The sequence below is a fragment of the Sturnira hondurensis genome, unplaced genomic scaffold (assembly GCF_014824575.4).
Source record: "Sturnira hondurensis isolate 20B ecotype Veracruz unplaced genomic scaffold, ASM1482457v3 Scaffold0009664, whole genome shotgun sequence".
NCBI classification, from domain to species: domain Eukaryota; kingdom Metazoa; phylum Chordata; class Mammalia; order Chiroptera; family Phyllostomidae; genus Sturnira; species Sturnira hondurensis.
Genome location: NW_028082295.1, coordinates 793545 through 811557, shown reverse-complemented (window position 1 = coordinate 811557; position 18013 = coordinate 793545). Strand labels below are relative to the sequence as shown.

Genomic DNA, 18013 nt, shown 5'->3' with positions numbered 1-18013 from the left:
ATGTTCAGTAACTTGTGAGATTCAGTTGCACAGTCTCCTCAATCTGAAAAGTTCATGCTCCTGGGAGCCCTTTTATGCCATTTATGTTGGGTCTCTGGGTGTAACCAGGTTTGACTGTTGTTGGATCATTCTTTTCTGGGTCCTTCCCTCCAGGTGGTTGACTGAGGGTCACTCTGTCTGCTACATTTTGTATGCTGTTGTGCAGGTACTGCCAGAACAAAATCACAAAACTGAGGGAACAAACACACTTCTGCAAAAATATGTCCCTGATTCTCCTGGCAACCCCACTATCAACAGCAAAAGATCTAGTATTAATAATGCTGCAATGAGATTAAGACTATCATAAGAAGAGAAATAAATTATAGTATAAAATCTAGTGACAATGTGCACAAACTTGATTGACAAGAAATGAATGTTAAAAAGTTTTGTAGGAAATAAATATCACATATCATGGAGAAGACCACAGTGGATTTTGTCTCAGTAACCTCTAATATTTGCCACTGTTTTTTATTTCTGGATCCACCTCTGGTGATGTCAGATGTTGACCCTGTCTGACCATATGCAGCTTGCTCCAAGACATCATGATAGTGATCTATTGTCTGTGGCTGTCTCTTTCAGTTGTTAATCTAGTCACTCTTCACTCAGTAATTATACTTGAGCCCATAGGGTTAGGCAGAATTCCTCCTAGGGTTGGGGCTATAGTTTCCCCTCAGGCTGTTGCCACTCAGAGGAGTAGTCTTCCTGAGCAGGATGATTGCTACCATATGGTAGATGGCTCAGGACCAGGATCCTAGCAGCTACTCTCTCAGTTCTCTCCCAAAAGCCTCTGTTCCCAGTCTCTCTTCAAGCATCTTTAGTCCATTCTTCCCCTTTTTGCCAGGTATCTGCTGTCTGTGGCTTATTCCTTTGGTTGTTAATCTAGTCACTCTTCACTCAGCAGTCATGCTTAGGCACCAGAGTCTCATGGGGAAGAGTCTCTTCTGGAGTCACAGCTCTTGTTTCCCTTCAGGCTACTGCTGCTTGAAGGGGAATGATCTATCTGCGCAGGATGGCTGCTGCTGTTGGGGGAAATTGATAGCTATTTTAAGACACAACACAGTGACTAGAGAGTGATTTGTTTTTGCAGCCCAGTTGTTTTTGCAGACCAGTGGCTTGTTTTGGCCCATAGAGGACAAAAGCCTCTTTTGGCTTCTCTGAACTGTTTATCCTCTACATACCAGAGATAACGCTCTGGTTTCTGCCTCTGTAAGCTGTCTCCTGCTTTCACGCCAGAAGCAAGGGTCTGAAGGATGGGCCCTTCCTTGCTCTATACAAATAACTGCTCCCCCACTGCCCAGTGCCCAGAATTTGGAGACTGACTCCTCTGGGTCTGTGTGTAAAATAAACTTCCACTCCGTACACCCAAAAGTAGTGAGTTGTTTTCTGTAACACTGCCATATGGGGGATGAGTCAGAAGTGGGATTCCCACAGCTACCCCACAGGTATGTTCCCAAAGCTTCCATCCCTAGTCCCTCCTCAGGCATCTCTAGTCCACTCTGCCCTCACCTTTGCTGGAGCCTAGGGTAAGTAGCTGCAAATGAAAAGTTTTGTGTTAGCCCTTTAAATAACCTTTTATGTCTCCAGCTATCCATCTCTGGCAGAAGAAACCCTACCCCTTTTCATTGCTTTTTTATCTGCATTCTTTTTGGGCTCTGGTACTCTAGGATGGGGACCCCAGCTTAGGGTTTAGATCCCACACTTTTCAGGGAGATCCAATCACTTGCTTAATTATACCTACAGCAGTGCCACCTGTGGGTGACCAGCAAGCCTTCATGAGTCTCCACTGCACTCCTTATCAGGTAGGTGGTGCTGAAGCTGATTGTTCTGTCTCTCTGAGGTTGTAAGTCTTCTCTCTTCACTGTTGCTCAGTGATTTATTCCAGGTGATTCCTCCACAATTTAATTGTATTTCCAGATTGGTATTGGGAGGTTAGTGAGGCTTCCATTCATTCCTCTGCCATCTTGCATCTCCACAGGAAGTGTTTTCTAAGACAGACCACATGTTATGACATAAAACAAGTCCCAATAAATTTTGTTGTTGTTTTGTTTGTTATTTTTATTTTGTTGTTGTTCAAGTACAGTTTTCTCATTCTTCCCCTCCCCATCCTTCCCTGCCTCCCACCCTCATTTCTACCCGTGTTGACTTTGTCCATGGGCCCTTTAAAAATGTTCCTTGAGACTGGGGACTTCCGCCAAGATGGAGGCATAGGTGGAAACACTGTGCCTTCTCCCACAACCAAGTTTTAATACAACAAAGGTTTGGAGAACAAAGACACAGCCAAAGGACAGAAAATTGAATTATATGGAAGTCTGACAACAACGAACCTTTCAACCAGGATGGTAAGAGGGGCAGAGCCAGCAGCGGAGCAGGGTCTGGCAGGAAAGATCCCCCGACCTAGGCAAGCAAGTAGCCTGGACCCAGTCAGGGTGCGGGGCAGACTGACTGCAGTGGCATGTTCGCACACAGTGAGACGGACCACGTAGGCTCCAGGCCTACGTGCAGGCCCCAGTGATGGTAGCAGCTGCCGCACCTGTGGGGGCCAAGGCGGGGGGCGGCAGATGGAACACCATTGCTCCTCTTTGACCCTGCCCCCACATACAGCGTCACAACCCAGCGACTGAGTTGCCCTGCTCTGGTGAACACCTAGGGCTCCGATCCTGATACTTAACAGTCACGAACAGCCCAAAAGATGGCGCAAGAAGAACTCAAAGCCCCAGATCTGATAACTCTAAGCGACTGAGAAATAACGAACCTCTCAGATGCACAGTTCAAACCACTGGTGATCAGGATGCTCAGAGAACTGGTGGATTATAGTCACAAATTAGAGGAACATATGAAGGCTAAACTAATTGAAATGAAGGGAGATGTCCAGGAAACCAATAGTGATGGAAAGGAAACTGGGACTCAAATCAATGGAATGGACCAGAAGGAAGAACAAAACATCCAACCAGAAAGGAATGAAGAAATGAGAATTCAAAAAAATGAGGAGAGGCTTAGGAACCTCCAGGACATCTTTAAACGTTCCAACATCCGGATTATAGGGGTACCAGAAGGGGGAACGAGTGTTCCACTTGTTAATTAAGTAACGAGTGGAACACTTATTTGAACAGATAATAAAGGAGAACTTCCCCAGTCTGGCAAAGGAAATAGACTTCCAGGAAATCCAGGAAGCTCAGAGAGTCCCAAAGAAGGTGACCCAAGAAGGAACACACCAAGGCACATCATAATTACATTAGCCAAGACTAAAATGAAGGAGAGAATCCTAGAAGCAGCAAGAGATAAGGGGACAGTCACCTACAAAGGAGTACCCATAAGACTGTCAGCGGATTTCTCAAAAGAGACCTTACAGGCAAGAAGGGGCTGGAAAGAAGTATTCCAAGTCATGAAATCCAAAGACCTACAACCAAGAGTGCTTTATCCAGCAAAACTTTCATTCAGAACAGAAGGACAGATAAAGAGCTTCTCAGATAAGGGCAAGTTCAAGGAGTTCATCATCACTAAGCCCTTATTATATGAAATGCTAAAGGGACTTATCTAAGAAAAAGAAGATGAAAAATATGAACAGTGAAAGGACAGCAAACTCACAGTTATTAACAACCACACTTAAAACAAAAGCAAACCAAGAGGACAGCTAGATCAGGAGTGGAACCATAGAAATGAAGAACACAAGGAGGGTTAGCAACAGGGGAGTGGGAGGAGGAGAAGGGGGGAGAAGGTACAGAAAATGGCATAGACGGTAGGTAGAAAATAGATAGGGGGAGGGCAAGAATAGTGGGGGAAATATAGAATCTAAAGAACTTGAGACACGTGGTTATAAACTAAGGGGGGAGAATGGTGGGGGAGGGAGTGTACGGGTGGAGGGGAATGAAGGAGGGTGGAATAGAACAACTGTAATGGTATAATCAATAAAATATATTTAAAAAATAAATAAATAAAAATGTTCCTTGATGACCCTTTTAATTATTTCCCTCATATTCCCCACCCCCATTACTTCAGGTTACTATCAGTTTGCTCTTTATTTCAGTTTCTCTGGTTATACTTTGCTTGCTTGTTTGTTTTGTTGATTAGGTTCCACATATATGTGAGATGGTATAGTATTTCTCTTTCACTACCTGGCTTATTTCGCTTAGCATAATGTTCTTCACATCCAACCATGTTGTCATGAAGTGCAGGAGCTCCTTCCTTCTTTCTGTTGCACAATATTCCATTGTGTAAATGTACCATAGTTTTTTGTCCCATTCTTTTGCTGATGGTCACTTAGTCTCAACAAGTTTAAGAGGATTGAAATTATATCAAGCATCTTCTCTGGCCATAAGGCTGTGAAAGTAGCAGTCAATCTCTAGAATAAAAGTTTCAAATACACAAAGACATGAATATTAAATAACATGTCACTAAACAATGAATGGGTCAACAATGAGATCAATGAAGAAATCAAAAAATACCTTAAACTAATGAAAATGAGAACAAAATAATGTGAAATCAATGGGGCTCAGGGAAAACAACCCCAAGAGAGCATTCACAGCATCACAGGACTGTGTGAAGAAGGAAGAAAAAAGCTCAAATAAACAATATANAATATTAAATAACATGTCACTAAACAATGAATGGGTCAACAATGAGATCAATGAAGAAATCAAAAAATACCTTAAACTAATGAAAATGAGAACAAAATAATGTGAAATCAATGGGGCTCAGGGAAAACAACCCCAAGAGAGCATTCACAGCATCACTGTGAAGAAGTGTGAAGAAGTGTGAAGAAGTGTGACTGTGTGAAGAAGGAAGAAAAAAGCTCAAATAAACAATATAACTTTATACTTAAAAGAACTTGAAAAGGAGCAACAAACAAAGCCTAAAGTGAGTACAATGAAAGAAATAATAAATATCAGAACAGAAATAAATGATATAGAATCTTAAAAATGTTATAGAAGTTCAACAAATCCAAGAGATGTTTATTTGAAAAGACAAGCAAGATACACAAATCTTTAACCAGACTCATCGAGAAAAAAAGAGGACCTGAATAAATAATATCAAAAATGAAAGAGAAGAAATAACACTGACACCAAAGAAATACTGAGGATTATAAGAAAATATTTTGAAAACAATATTCCAACAAAATGGCTAAATTTTTAGAAACATAGAATATTCTAAAACTAAATTAGCAAGAAGAGAGAATATGAATAGATATATTAAACCTAGAGAAATTGAAGCAGTAATCAAAAATTTTCTAACAAACAAAATCCCTGGACCAGATGGCTTCACAGGTGAATTTTCCAAATATTCCAAGATTAACTAACACCCCTCCTTCTCAAACTATTCCAAAAATTTTAAGAGGAAGGAAGTCTCTCAAGCTCATTTTATCAGGCCAATATTATCCTCATTCCAAAACCAGATAAAGACACCACAAAGAAAGAAAACTATAGGCCTTGATGAACATAGATGCTAAAGTCCTCAAAAAAAAATACCAGCAAACTGAATACAGTAATACATTAAAGATCATATACGATGACCAACTGTAATTCATTCTAGAAGTGCATGGTTAATGCCACATTCACAAATCAATGAAGGTGATACACTGCCACGTCCTCTTCCAACCACGTTGTCTGACAAAGGTCCAGGAATGGAAGACTCGAGTTCAAGGAATTTGTCTCCCTGGAAGAGAATGTGACATCCAAAATGGGTAAACAATTGGTGTGTTTTATTTTAATTATTTTACTCTTTCTACTGAATATAAGCATTATACTGTACTTACCTATTCCTGTGAAAATCACCCAAGAGGAAGAGACAGTTCAGGGGAAAACATTAGTATTCCCCATGGAACTGCCTGAAAGGATAAAAAAATCCCCTCTAATGAAATAACCCCTGAATGTCTAAAAGTTGTTGGAATAACAGCCCCTCCTTTACCTCGAATAAGAATATATATCAATTAGAATTAGACAGGCAAAGATACAAGAGAAGCTGGTTAGCTACTACAAACTAAGCACATAGGAACGATTACCAAGGAGTTAGAGTCCATAATACATTTAAAAAACATTTTAGACAGAAAAATAGATAGCTAAGTTTGACATCACAAATGCTTATAATGAATTTCCTAACCTCTGCTCTGTCTAGTGTACCTTTTGCCCCATGACAAACTCTGAGAACTTGAATAAACAATAAGACATTCAAACTCTGTAAATAGAGCTATTTCAAATTGTCTGATTAATGGTTCTCCTGGTCAAAACAATCTTTGTTTAATATAACTGAATCTATGGGAACTTTTGTACTTTTCCTGGTTACCTTTGTATTTGATTTTTTCTGCTGAACTGATCATGCTATGCACCTGAAAATGTTAATCACTATCAAAAATGAAAATATAGAGGGGTTAAGATGGCAACAGAGTAGCACTGAGGGAACCCAGCTCTCGTGCATCTGGTGGAAAATGCGGGCGGATCTACCAAAGAACAGCATAATCAACCAACAGTTCCCCAACATTTATGAAAATAGGAGACCAGAGAGTGTGACAGAGGAACCAGACAGCTGCAGGTCAGCAAGGACTCCAGAAGGCGAGTGAGGACAAAAAGCGGCTGCGGCTGCACACCCTCGGCCTCCTAGGCTGCGGGCTTTGCCCAGGCCTGCCCAGGACAGGCAAACTCCGGCGGAGCGTGAGTACTGAAGAGAATTGGCGGGCAATGGGGGCCAGCACCATAAGTGGGAAACAGAAGCCCCATCTGACTTCAGGGCCGGGGCGCCTGTGACGGAGGGAACGCGGGAGGCCCGGAACCCAGTGGGTCGGCAACATACTCCGTGGGAGAGAACTGACTCCCCCCTCCCCGTCTAGGAAGGCAGGTTAATACTGGGCAAGAGACCTGTGGGCTTAAGTTAACGTAAAGGATGGCAACTGCGGACTCGGTGGTCGCCAGCCTGCCAGCCCGCCAGCCCAAGGGATTTAAGAAGGACACTGTCATTGCTGGTCTTTTGGGATTGGGCTGGGCTGAGAGACAGGCTTTGTGGAGAAGTCTCTACTGGAAGGTGAACTGAGGGGCTCTAAAACCGTGGCTTCCCTCCAACCACCCAGCAGCCATTCAGGGGAGGGGTGGGAATGCGTGGTCCTACACGGGACTGAGAAGGACGGTGCTGGATACCGTGGGACAGAGGCAGCCTCCAGGGGCTGTGCACGACCACAGGCCAATCAGCAGACTGCTCGTGCACGCCTGCATACCTGCCCTCAGAGAAGGGGCAACCAGAAAAACCCGTTTGGACAGTTTGAAACCAACAAAGGAAGGGTGATTCCTTTTTTTTTCTTTCTCGTGTGTGTGTGTGTGTGTGTGCGTGTGTCTGTTTTTCCCTCCCCCCTTTTTTTCTCTCTTAACCTCTTTTGTAATTAATATTATATCTTGTAAACTGTATCATTGCTCTATCTTTCAATACTCTGTCCTTCATTTCTTTTCCTTTTTGTCTGGTTTTAGTCCTTCCATTCTTCCCAAATTTTCCGCTTATTCCCCTTTTCTCCTGACTTTTGAGTGTGTGTGTGTGTGTGTGTGTGTGTGTGTGAGTGTGTGTTGGATTGTTTGTTTCTGTGTTGCTTAGTTTTCTTTTAGGTGTATTATTATTATTTTTTGCGTTATTCTTACTCCTTTTTTAATTTTAAGAATATCTTTGTATCCCACCTCTTTCTGTACAGGTTTTTTAGTCCTGGCTGGGTATACTGTACTACCTGACAGGTTCCCACTGCTCTTTGCTCCACAGTGTTTTCCTGATTTTCTATACTTCACGTGCTTTCCTTTCCTATACTACACAAGCTCTATAACCCCCATTTAGACAGATCACATAGAATCTATCACGTGAGTGTTGCTCTAATATTATTGTAAATAAGAGCTGTTATGTACAACAGTAATATTTCATAACACATCTCTCAGACCTTAGACCACGTTACAGGTGCCTGAATTCTATTACTCTATTTACTGACGCGCTACACCCAGTTATTAACCTGTACTCTCACCTTACGTCAAATCTGACCACCTGCAACCACACTGCTTTCCAGATACAACTCACAAGCCCCCCATTCTTAACAAGACACTTAACTTATGCCCACCCTTTCTAAAGTGGTAAGCTGGGTCAAAGAGCATGATTAATCCTATACATAGCCTAGAGATTGTCTATTTCTTCTCTGCCGACTGTGTCCGTAAATAACATAAAATAATCTTCTGCTATCATAAACCATTTTGCCTCCCACCCAACTGATCACACACGCACAATAAAGAAAGGAGTAGGTGGAAGCAGAGAACACCAAGATACCTGCAGGAGACTGCACCACTGACTTTCACAGGTATCCTACCACAGAAGTTCACACCATAAACCCAGTGAACCAGAACAAATCAATTTAAGAAGCAGAGGACAACAAGAAGAGTATCACAAACAATGGGAAGACAAAGAAACAATGGCCAAATGAAAGATAAGGAAGAAGCCTCAGAAAGAATGTTAGATGAAAGAGAGGCAAGTCAACTATCAGATGTGGAATTCAAAGCACTGGTTATCAGGAAATTCAAAGAGCTTACAACGAGCTACAGAAACTCCAGGGGAGATACAATGAACTCTCTGCAAACTATACCAACATGAAAAAGGAAATAGAAACCATCAGTAAAGGCCAATAGGAAATGAAGAATACAATTTCTGAACTGAAGAACACAGTAGAAGGTATGAAGAATATAATCTATATCTCGGAAGATCACATAAGTGAGATTGAAGACAGGATAGAAAAAATCTCCCAGACGGAAAAAGTAAGGGAAAAGAGAATCAGAAAAAATGAAGAGATTTAAGAGAAATGCAAGACAACATGAAACAGAATAATATCCGAATAATAGGAATACCAGAAGGAGAGGAAGAGGAACAAGGGATAGAAAACCTACTTAAAAGAGTAATAACGGAAAATTTTCCTACGTTGAAGAGAGATAAAGTTGCACGGATCCAGGAATCGCAGAGAGTCCCAATCAGGTGGAACCCAAAGAGGCCTACTGCAAGACACATCATCATTAAAATGGCAAACTTACAAGACAAAGAGAAAATCCTAAAGGCAGCAAGGGAGAAAAAGGAAGTGACAAAGAAGGGGGTCCCAATAAGGCTGGCTACTGACTTCTCAATGTAAACATTACAAGCAAGAAGAGAATGGCAAGAAATATTCCAAGTAAAGAGAAACCGAGGCCTACAGTATCCAACAAGGCTCTCAATCAAGATAGAAGGCCAAATAAAGACCTTGCAAGACAAAAGAAGTCTAAAAGAATACACTTCCACCAAACCAGCTCTACAAGAATTGCTAAAAGGGCTGCTTTAAGGAAAGGAAGGAAAAGAGAGAGATGGAGAGGAACATAGGTACATAAATGGCAATGAATAAGTACCTTTCAATAACAACCTTAAATGTAAATGGATTAAATGCTCCAATGAAAAGACATAGAATAGCTGAATAGATAAGAAAGCATGACCCACACATATGCTGCCTACAAGAGACCCACTTCAGGTCAAAAGACCATCACAGACTAAAAGTAAAAGGATGGAAACAAATTTTCCAAGCAAATGGTCAAGAAAAAACACCCGGGGTAGCAATTCTCATATCATACAAAATAGGCTTCAAAAACAGGGCCATAAAGAGAGACCCAGAAGGTCACTTCATATTGCTCAGGGGAACAATCCGCCAAGAAGACATTAATATTGTAAATATATATGCACCCAACTCAGGAGCACCCAAATATATACAAAAATCCTAGAGGACCTCAAAAATGATATTGACAGCAACACAATTATAGTAGGGGATTTTAACACCCCACTGTCAAAAATGGACAGATCTTCCAAACAAAATATCAACAAAGATATTGCAGCATTAAATGACACTCTAGATGAAATGGACCTAATTGATATATATAGAGCCCTTCATCCCAAAGAAGCTAAATACACATTCTTTTCAAATGCATGCGGAACATTTTCCAAGATAAATCACCTGATAGGACACAAAACAAGACTCAACAAATTTAGGAAAATTGAAATCATACCAAGCATTTTCTCTGATCACAAGGGACTGAAATTGGAAACTAACCCAACAGGAAAAAAACAAAAACACCCAAAATCATGGAGACTGAATGGTATGCTATTAAACAACGAATGGGTCAAGATGGAAATCAAGGAAGAAATAAAAAAGTTTGCGGAAAGAAATGAAAATGAACTCACAAGAATCCAAAACTTATGGGACACAATGAAGGCAGTCCTGAGAGGGAAGTTCATAGCAATACAGGCTTACCTAAAGAAAATAGAAACATGTGAAACAAACAACCTACCCCAATGCCTCCAAGAACTCGAGGAACAACAACAGAGACACCCCAGAGCAAGTAGAAGGAAGGAAATAACCGGGATCAGAGCAGAATTAAATGACATAGAGACTAAAAGCACAATTCTAAGGATCAATGAATCCAGGAGTTGGTTTTTTGAAAAGATAAACAAAATAGATAAACCTTTAAGTAGGCTCATTAAGAAAAGAAGAGAGAGGACACAAATAAACACAATCAGAAATGAAAGAGGAGAGATTACAACTGATACCACAGAAATAGTGGGGATTGTAAGGAATTACTATGCAGAGCTGTTTAGCAAGAAATTTGAAAACCTAGGTGAAATGGACAAATTTCTAGAAAAATATAATCTTCCAAAACTCAATGAAAAAGAAGCAGAAAACCTGAACAGGCCAATAACAGCAGATGAAATTAAAGAAGTAATCAAAAAACTCCGATCGCACAAAAGCATTGGAACAGATGGTTTCACAGGAGAATTCTACAAACTTTTAAGGAAGAACTAGCCCTGATTCTTCACAGACTAGTCCAAAAAATCCAAAAGGAGGGAAAACTCCCCAACTCTTTTTTTGAAGCCAGCATCATCCTAATTCCAAAACCAGATAGAGACACAACAAAGAAAGAAAACTTCAGGCCAATATCACTGATGAACATAGACGCTAAAATCCTCAATAAACTATTGGCAAATCGCATCCAACAATACATCAAAAAGATCATACACCATGACAAAGTGGGATTCAACACAGGGATGCAAGGTTAGTTCAATATTCGTAAATCAGTAAATGTAATACACCACAAAAACAAAAGCAAACACAAAAAACACATGATCATATCAATAGATGCGGAAAAAGCTTTTGATAAGGTACAAACCCATTTATGATAAAGGTACTCAGCAAAGTGGGAATAGAGGGAGCATTCCTGAATATAACAAAGGTCATATATGAAAGACCTACAGCCAACATCAAACTCAATGGGCAAAAACTAAAAGCTTTTCCACTAAAATCGGGAACAAGACAAGGTTGTCCACTTTCACCACTTCTATTCAATATAGTATTGGAAGATCTAGCCACAGAAATCAGACAAGAAAAGGAAATAAAAGGTATCCAAATCGGAAAGGAGGAAACAAAACTGCCATTGTTTGCAGATGACATGATAGTGTACATGGAAAATCCTATAGACTCTACCAATAAACTACTGAAACTAATAAATGAATTTGGCAAAACAGTGGCTTACAAAGTCTATATCCAGAAATCAAAGGCATTTTTGTATACTAGCAATGAAACAGCAGCAGCAGAAATCAAGAAAAAAATCCCATTCAATATAGCAAAAAGAAGAATAAAATATCTGGGAATAAACCTAACCAAGGAGGTTTTAAAGACCTGTATGCAGAAAACTATACAACACTGAAGAAAGAAATCAAGGAAGACACAAACAAATGGAAACATATACTGTGTTCATGGATTGGAAGAATTAACATCATCAAAATGTCCATACTACCCAAAGCAATTTACAGATTCAATGCAATACCTAAATAAAGTGCCAATGACATATTTCACAGACATAGAACAAACGCTTCAAAAATTCATATGGAACCACAAAAGACCACGAATAGCTGCTGCAATTTTGAGAAAGAAGAACAAAGTAGGAGGGATTACAACACCTGATATCAAACTATATTACAAGGCCACTGTAATCAATACAGCCTGGAACTGGCATCAAAACAGGCACATAGACCAATGGAATAGAACAGAGATCCCAGAAATAAACCCATATATCTACAGTCAATGAATATTTGACAAAGGGGTCAGTAACATAAAATGGAGTAAAGATAGCCTCTTCAACAAATGGTGTTGGGAGAACTGGACAGCCACAAGCAAAAAAATTAAACTCGAGCATCAACTTACACCATACACCAAAATAAATTCGATGTGGTTAAAAGACTTAAATATAAGCCGGGAAACCATTAAAGTCCTAGAGGAGAGCATTGGCAGGAAAATCTCAGATATTCCACGCAGCAAGGTTTTTACTGATATGTCCCCTAGAACAAGGGAGATAACAGAAAGAATAAACGAATGGGATCTTATCAAACGTAAAAGCTTCTGCTTGGCCAAGGAAAACAGTATCAAGATAAAAAGAGAAGCAACAGTTTGGGAAAACATATTTGCTAATGACACCTCTGACAAAGGTTTAATGTCCAAAATATACAAAGAACTCACACGACTCTACTCAAAGAAGACGAGCAACCCAATTAAAAATGGGAAAGGAATTGAACAGATACTTTGCCAACGAGGACATACAGAGGATCCAGAGACATATGAAAAGATGCTCGATATCACTAGCTATCAGAGAGATGCAAATCAAAACCACAATGAGATACAACTTAACACTAGTCAGAATGGCTACCATGAACAAAGAAACAAACAACAAGTGTTGGAGAGGTTGTGGGGAAAAGGGGACTCTATTTCCCTGTTGGTGGGATAGCAGACTGGTACAACCACTATGAAAGCAGTATGGAATTTTCTAAGAAAACTAAAAATGGATGTGCTTTTTGACCCAGCAATTCCACTGCTAGGATTGTATCCTAAGAACCCTAAAACACCAATCCCAAAGAACCTATGCACCCCAATGTTGAAGCAGCACAATTTACAATAGCCAAGATTTGGAAGCAACCTAGGTGCCCGTTAGTAAATGACTGGATCAAAATCTATGGTACATTTACACAATGTAATTCTATGCAGCAGAAAGAAAGAAGGAGCTCGTACCTTTTGCAACATCATGGATGGAACTGGAAAGCATTATGCTGAGCGAAATAAGCCAGGTAGTGAAAGACAAATACCATATGATATCAGCTTTAACCGGAATCTAAACAACAAAACAAAGAAGCAAGCTAAATGTAACCAAAGACACTGAAATACAGAAGGTCCTGACAGGGTCCAGAGGGGAGAGGTGAGAGATTCACAGGGGAAAAGGGGAAGGACTCACATGAACAAGTATAAAGGACACATGGACAATAACTAAGGTGGGGGGTAGAGATGGGAGGGAGGTGGGGAGCACTGTGGGGGCAGGTCTGGGAATACAAGAAAGAAAACTGTACTTGAACAAGAGTTAAATTAAATAAATAATAAATAAAATAAAAATATAAAAACCTGCTTGTACTTGCAATAAACGGAACAGAGCTTCACTGTCCTTTGAGGCATGTTGTCTTCTGTTACCCATCACTGATGCCTTACCCACCTTTCAGGAACCCCTGGACCCTGCTGTGCCTGGACCGTGGCAATATACCACATAAACAAAGTGAAGAATAAAACCAAACGATCACGTCAACAGCTGCAGGAAAAGTATTTTATGAAATCCAGCACCAATTTATGGTGGAAAAACTCTCATCAAAGTGAGAATACAAGGAACATACATAAACATAATAAAGGCCACATAGAAAAACACACTGCTTGCATCAGGCATAATGAACAAAAGGTACAAGCATTCCCCTTATAATTTGGAATGAGACAGGGATGTCAGCTTTCACCTCTCTTATTCAATGTAGTACTGAAAGTCCTAGCTATAACAATCAGGCTAGAAAAAATAAAAGGCATCCAGATTGAAAAGGAAGAAGTAAAACTGACTTTATTTGCAGATCACATGCTACTGTACAAAAACGACCCTAAGGATTTCACCAAGAAAGTACTGGAACTGGTAAATGTATTTAATAAAGTAGCAGGATACAAAATTAATATCTAGAAATCAATTGCATTTTTATATGCCAATAATGAGCTATCAGAAAGGGAAAGTAAAAAAAAATACCATTTATAATCGCATGAAAGGGAATAAAATACCTAGGGATAAATCTAACCTAAGATGTAAAAGACCTGTAGTCAGAAATTTATAAGACACTTAGGAAAGAGACTATGTTTTGTGACAGCCTGGATGGAACTGGAGAATATTAGACTAAATGAGATAAGCCAGGTGATGAAAGACAAAACCTATGATCCCACCTATAAGAGGAACCTAATGAACAAAACACATAAGCAAGATAGAAACAGAGGCATGGAAACAAGGAACAGACTAACAATGACCAAAGGGAAGGAAGCAGGAGGATAACAGGGGAAAGAAGGCAAAGGGTAAGCAATGTAATATGTATGAATGACCCATAGACATAGACAACAGGTTGCATATTGACTGTGGGAGCAGGGTGTAGGTGGGGTGGAGGAGGGCAAAGGAGAAAAATTTGAGACAACAGCAATAGAACAATAAACTATTTCAATAAAACTAGAGACAAATAAGTGGAAGCACATATGGTATTTATGCATAGGAAGAATTATTCACGCACAAAAATATATGGCCCAAACAAAAGAAAAGACCAAAACTCCAGAACAAATGCATCTAAGCAACAAAGAAATAGCCAACCTAGCACATGCACAGTTCAAAGCACTGGTGATCAGGATGCTCACAGAATTGGTTGAATTTGGTCACAAATTAGATGAAGAAATGAAGGCTACACTAAGTGCACAGGGAACCAATAGTGATGGGAAGGAAACTTGAAATCAAATCAATGGAGTGGACCAGAAGGAAGAAAGAAACATTCAACCAGAAAAGAAAGAAGAAACGAGAATTCAAAAAATGAGGAGAGGCTTAGGAACCTCCAGGACATCTTTAAAAGTTCCAACATCTGAATTATAGGGGTAACAGAAGGGGAAGATGAAAAGCAACAAGTGGGAAAGTTATTTGAATGAATAATAAAGGAGAACTTCTCTAATCTGGCAAAGGAAATAACTTCCAGGAAATCCAGGAAGCTCAGAGAGTCCCAAAAAAGTTGGACCCAAGGAGGAATGCACCAAGGCACATCATAAATACATTAGCCAAGATTAAAATGAAGGTGATAATTCTAGAAGCAGCGAGAAATAAGGGGACAGTCACCTACAAAGGAGTTCCCATCAGTCTGTCAGCAGATTTCTCAAAAGAGATCCCACAGGCAAGAAGGGGCTAGGGAGAAGTATTCTAAGTCATAAAAAGCAAGTACCTACACCCAAGATTGCTCTATCCAGCAAAGCTTTCATTTAGAATGGAAGGGAAGATAAAGTGCTTCTCTGATAAGGTCAAGTTCAAGGAGTTCATTATCACCAAGCCCTTATTATCTGAAATGTTAAAGAGATTTATCTAGAAAAAGGAAGATTAAAAATATGAACAGGAAGACGACAGCAAACTCACAGTTATTAACAAACATACTTAAAACAAAAACAAAAGCAAACTAAGCAAATAACTAGAACAGGAACAGAAACACAGAAATAGAGATCACAGGGAGGGTTAGTAACAGGGAAGTGGGAGGAGAGAGAGGGGGGAAGTACACAGAATAAATAGCATAGATGGTAGGTAGAAAATAGACAGACGTAGGGCAAGAACAGTACGGGAAATGTAGAAGCTAAAGAACTTATAAGTATGACACATGGACATGAACTAAATGGAGGGAATGTGGGTGAAGAGGGTGTGCAGGGTGGAGGGGAGTCAAGGGGGAAAATGGGACAACTGTATGTAATAGCATAATCAATAAAATATATTTTAAAAAAGAATTAACATCATTAAAATATATATACTACCCAAAGCAATCTATAGATACAACAAAATTCCTATCAAGATACTAAAGACTTATTTCACAGAACTAGAATAAATGTTTCAAAAATATATGAAATGACAAAAGGCCCCCCAAATCACCAGTGAACTGGAGAAAGAATAACAAGTTGGAGGAATTATGCTACGTAACATTAAACTATTCTATAAGGCCTTCATCATCAAAACAACATAGTACTGGCATAAAAACAGGCACACAGAACAATGGAACAGAATAGAGAGGCTAGAAATGAACCTATGCCTTTATAATCAATTAATATTTGACAAGGGAAGAAAGCACATTCAATAGGCTGAATATAGTTTATTCAATAAATGGTGTTGGGAAAATTGGACAGATATGAGCAGAAAAAATGAAAATAAAACACCTTTTTGCACCACACACAAAAATAAATTAAAAATGGATCAAGGTCTACAGTTATAGACCTCTAACTGTAAAAATCCTAGAAGAAAACACAGGCAGCAATATCTCAGACACTGCTCATAGAAATTTCTTATCAGATATACCTCCCTAGGCAAGGGAAAGAAAAGAAAATAAACAAATGGAAGTACATCGAACTAAAAATTTTTTGCATAGCAAGGGAAACCATCAACAATATTAAAAGACAACTCACTGAATGGGAAGACATATTTGCCAATACATCAAATAAGAGGTTAATATCCAAAATTTATAAATAACTTATAAAACTCAATAACAAACCACAGTCCAATTAAAAAATGGGCAAAGGTCCTGAATAGACACATTTCCCAAGAGGACAGACAGATGGCCAATAGACAAATGAAAAGATGCTCAACATTACTAGTCATCAGAGAAATGCCAGTTAAAATCACAATTAGATATCACTTTATCCCTGTCAGGATGGCTATGATGTTGGAGAGGGGAAACTTTTTTTCACTGTTGGTTGGAATGCAGATTTGGTACAGCCATTGTTGAAAGAAGTATGGAGATACTACAAAATTTAAAAATGGAACTACCTTATGACCCAGCAATTCTATTTCTGGAAATTAATCCCGAGAACCCAAAACACTAATTCAAAGATTATAAGCACCCTTATATTCATTGCAGCATTATTTACAATTGCCAGTGTCTGAAACTACCCCAAGTATCATCGGTAAATGGGTGGATAAAACAACTGTGCTACATATACACAATGAAAATACTTTCATTTTCAGCCATAAAAAAGAAGAAAGTTGTGCCCTTTTTTTTCTTTTTTTTTAAAGTATTTTTTAAATTTTATTATTGTTTTATGTTTCAATACATTTTTNACACTAATTCAAAGATTATAAGCACCCTTATATTCATTGCAGCATTATTTACAATTGCCAGTGTCTGAAACTACCCCAAGTATCATCGGTAAATGGGTGGATAAAACAACTGTGCTACATATACACAATGAAAATACTTTCATTTTCAGCCATAAAAAAGAAGAAAGTTGTGCCCTTTTTTTTCTTTTTTTTAAAGTATTTTTTAAATTTTATTATTGTTTTATGTTTCAATACATTTTTCCTCTCATCTTTCTTTTTTTATTCCCTCTTCCTTCCTTTTCAAACTTATCACTTCTTCCTCCTTTCTCCTACCCTTTTTTTCTTTTACCCACAAATAAGACAAACAACTTGGAACTGTGAAAAGACCAGAGTTGGACCCAAAGAGGGGGCATCCCAACTGTTGAAACAGAGAGGCAAATTTCACTTTCCTATAGCAGAGAAGCTACAAATTGCTGCATATTTGTATTATTATTGTTTTTATTATTCTTAAATCTTTTATTTTAATGGTATCTTTGTATTCCTTCTCTTTCTATATAGTCTTATTTGCCCTGGATACTTATATTGCATAATTTCACAGGTTTCCCCTGTTCTCTCTGCCAACAGTGTATTGCTAATTAAATATCCTTCACCTCGCTTGTGTTCTTTTAGCACACTGCTCAAAGTTCTATACCCCCTATTCATGTTATCCAGATCACATAGATTCTGTCATATAACTGTTGTTCTAATACTATTATAAATAATACCTGTTCTACACAACTGTAAATAATTAACAACACCCTTCCCAG

At 39.1% G+C, this 18013-nt stretch overlaps 1 long non-coding RNA gene across 1 annotated transcript; it reads right to left on the bottom strand.

The window, feature by feature from the left end:
• Positions 1-1269: 1269 nt before the first annotated feature.
• On the bottom strand, positions 1270-17291 carry LOC118994632 (uncharacterized). Its single transcript, XR_005068109.1, has 3 exons — positions 17281-17291; positions 9501-9505; positions 1270-1430 (listed from the first exon to the last, which is right to left on the bottom strand). It is a non-coding gene; the product is annotated as an uncharacterized LOC118994632 (long non-coding RNA).
• Positions 17292-18013: the final 722 nt, after the last annotated feature.